This window comes from Priapulus caudatus, unplaced genomic scaffold (assembly GCF_000485595.1).
Source record: "Priapulus caudatus unplaced genomic scaffold, Priapulus_caudatus-5.0.1 Scaffold949, whole genome shotgun sequence".
Taxonomy (NCBI): Eukaryota; Metazoa; Priapulida; class Priapulimorpha; order Priapulimorphida; family Priapulidae; genus Priapulus; species Priapulus caudatus.
In genome coordinates, this window is record NW_014578010.1 from 49,987 (window position 1) to 54,229 (window position 4,243).

Genomic DNA, 4,243 nt, shown 5'->3' on the forward strand with positions numbered 1-4,243 from the left:
GTATATAGTATATAGTATATAGTATATAGTATATAATATATAGCACATAGTATATAGTATATAGTATAGAGCAAATAGTATATAGTAATAGTATATAGTATATAGCACATAGTACATAGCACATAGTATATAACACATAGCACACATTATATAGCACATAGCTCATAGCACAAAGTATATAGCAATAGTATATACAGTATATAGCACATAGTAATAGTATATAATATATAGCACTTAGTATATATCACAGAGCACATAGTAAATAGCATATAGCATAGAGTACATAGCATATAGTATATAGCACATAGTAAATAACATAAAGTATATAGCATACAGCATATAGCACCTTGTATGTATATTGTATATATTGTAATAATATTAGTATATAGTATATAATATATAGCATATATATAGTATATAGTATATAGCATATATATAGCATATAGTATATAGAAATGGAAGTAGCATTAAGATCTTCATCATACGAGTAATTTCTAAGCTCACTAACTATGATACTATCGAACCAATCGGCGCTAAATGTAACCATCCAGAATCTACACGTACGTACCTCCTTGCCGGTGGAGGAGCGACGAGGCGGCCGCGGCGGTGGCGCCCCCTCCTGGGACGGCGCGGCATCGTGCACGATGCGCTCGAGGCTGGGAGACATCAGCTTCTCCTTGGCGGGCGACGTCTCGCTAGATGGCACCTCGTGCGCGTCGGCGACCATGCGCAGCAGACGTCGGCGTCGCTCCTCGCGTCGCAGCGACTCGTCGACGACGGGTCTGTCGCGCTTCTGCACCTCACGAACGACCACCTCCTCGACGACCTCGCGTGGCGCCACCTGGGAGCGGCCGTCGACGTCGCTCTCGGGCTCCGAAGCAGTCGTCGTCTCCTCCTTGGTGTCGGTCGCGAACGAGACTCCCCTCCTCTCTCGAGCGTCCTCTTCGTCCTCCTCCTCCTCGTGGCGTTGGCTGTCGTCGGCCGAACTGGAATGGCGACGCACGACGTCGGCGCGCGGTCTCGCGTCGCTGCGCGTCGTCACGCGCGTCGCTGTCTCCGTCATCGTGATCGTCGTGTAGCTCGTCGTCTCGGCGACGCCGTCGTCTCCCTCCCTCCGTTTGTCGGCTTCCTCTCTCCGCTCTCTATCCGCCTCCCTGCGTTCGCTCTCCGCCTCCCTCCTCTCGCTGTCAGTGTCAGAGCTGCTGTAGGCGATGCGCTTGTCCGAGTCGTACTTCCCGCGTCGCAGTCCACCGTCATCGTCGACGACGCGGTTGAGGTCGTTGACGGACGCGTCGAGGTCGGCCTTGAGCACGCCGACGATCGGCTGCGGCGCTCGCGGCGCCTTCGACGTCGCCAGCACCCGCTCGGCGCTGCGTGACCGCTCCAGCGACGTCCAGTCGGCGTCGTCGTCTTCCTTGCGCGCGCGGCTCGGCGATAGGTTCGGGTCGCTGTGCGACTTGTCGTCGGCGTCGCCACTGTACGTCGTCGTCGGCTGCTCGTAGCTGATCTTGATCATGTCGGCGCGATCCTCGTCGCTGAGCCGACGGAACGTCTCCTTGAAGTTGTAGCCCTCTGGCGGATCGCCGGGCGTCGCTGGCGCCTTCTTCTTCTTACGGCGCGTCGGCAGCGGGTGGTGCTGGTGGTGCTGCTGGTGGAAGCGTAGACCGTCGACGTTCACCTCGCCTACGCTCATAGCCTTTGGACGCTTGTGCACGGGCGACGCAGCGCCCGTCTCGCTATCCTGCAGGTCCTCGGCCGACGACGCTCGCTTGACGCGCACGAACGTCGGCACGACGACGACCCCGCCACCTGCCGGCCGGGCGTCGGTGACGGACGCGTCGCTACGCTGTCCATCCACGGAAGGGAGGAGGATGACCGTGTGGGGTACGGCAAGCACGTAGAGTGTACTATAGCCGTATATCTCGTTCAAATTGAGGGAAACCGTCGCGTGAACGTGTCACGGGAAATGCTAGCGTTCTGGTTTGTGAATGGGTTGATCACTACAGTACATTCAGACTACCTTTCAAACTGGAGATAGCGAATAGATTGAATGTGGTGTTTTGGTTAGCGGAAACTCTCGGAGGTCGTGACCTGGAAGGTATACCCGGCGGCAAGTAAAAGCAGCAGCTAATTTAGAACAGAGAATGGAAAGGTGGAAAGGATGATCCATGGACACGACAGAATGGACATGAATGGCATGACAGAGAGTAATGCGTATTTGTAAGCTTAAGCTGATACAAACTCACACAGACGCGCACGCACGCACGCACCACACACACGTACGCACCCCCCCACACACACCCACTCACAAACATACACGCGCGCGCACGCACACACACGAACACATGTGCTCGAACACCGAAAAAATGAACAGGAAATCATATAAGAATGCTGTGTATAATTGTAAAATTTACAACGTAATGTATTTCCGCCACAAGTAATACGCCATGGAATGTGACGTCAATAATATATGTCTAACCGTAAAAATCCCAAGTTACAAAAATCAGTCGTCCACATTACACGTGCAGATGTTAACTGACCTACGGTTACCAAAAACGCTTTGTACATCGAAGTAAAATCGTCCAACCGGCTACCACGTATCCTGTGCCTAATACAAAACCTGTGTGTATAACAAAATCTGGCGGAAGGCAGACGAATTGTGCTTGTGATTCCGCGCGTTTTTACAAATATGACAGATTGCCCAGCAAAAGCTCGATACTTCTGGGTATATAACCCTCCAATCATCCTATAGAATACTTGCCACCAGACATTTATAGGTTTTGCATCCGCCTAGAGTCAGCAGCGACCGATTACCGATTCAAAGAATTCGGGGTCATTGTATCATTGGGTAGTTACTAGTTAGTACATCGTCAGTTCTGCGTTCATCGTCCGCCGAGCTCAACCTGATAAATTGGCGCTGAATTCACACACGCTGTTGGCCCCTCGCGGAGAACGTGACAAGACCTCGAGGCCATATTGGAAGTCAATGCCTTTTCCGGACGATTACATTCGACGCAACAAGTTGACTGCTACGCACGTCAGTAGTAAGTAATTCATTACGCAAATGTCTGTCGGCACGCCTATCTACACTTCCAGTCACTTACTTAAACACACACGAAAAAAAAGTCATAATGAGGGTGTATAGCGACCTTTTGCATGGCTTGGCTAATTGTAGCGTTTTCGGTCCCTCTCTAGCTGTGATTGGATTCAAGATATCGAAAGAATACAAAGTAAGAAATTTGTCTGAGTGTTCTGAACCTTTCAATACTGAATTTTCGACGCTTTTGTAGTACCAATAACCCGTGTATTTATTAGTTTCATCAAATAATAAAAGGGCTATTGTAGTAGTGTGGGTTGGCCACAGCAACTGACGCGAATGTAACCCTCCTCATCGCACGGATATAATTCTGGTGGGTTCGCGCGGGTTCTCGCGAGGGTTGGCCGGCTATTAAGCAGACGACAGCCGCCCTTCTCCGAGCACATAAACAAATGAGCACATTAGGTATTAATAATACACGTTAGCATAACAAATCTTGTTGCACGGATAATGCTTTTAGCACATGAAACGCCAACAACAACCGCGACAACAGCAACAACAGCAACAACAACCACAACATCAGCACCACCACCACCACCAACAGCAGCAGCAGCAGCAACAACAACAACAAGAGCAGTAACATCAACAGCAATGACGACGACGACGACGACGACGACGACGACGACGACGACGGCGGCGGCGACGACAACGCCGACGCTGACAACGACACTGGCGACGACGTCGACGATACGCGGATAGAAATTCACGTCAGTCACAAACACGCCTACACACGATAGTTCAGCATTAGAATCTCCCGATACAATCCTTCCAGGAAGTGACCATCCATACAGTTATCATATGCAGTGGCGCGATGAATAGATTCCTCTAATGCACTTTCCGTGTAACGTACTATCGATATAGATCATAGATTCACACTCATCTCACAAATCACGTCGTCGCTATTGATATGCGGTTTCAACGGGAGGCTGGCGCCATTTGCTGCTACGTCTGTGTATAGGCTACCTGCAATGCTAGCTGTGCAGTGGTGCCGTGTAGACAGACGGACACGAATTTCTAAATATTATTTTCAATCAGCATAACAGCCTAACAAGAGCTAATAATACCTGTATTAAGTATTAACTAATGTATTATTAACTCTTGTTAACGTCTACGTTCTTAAGCGACGGACATCTTATCTTTGTAAAC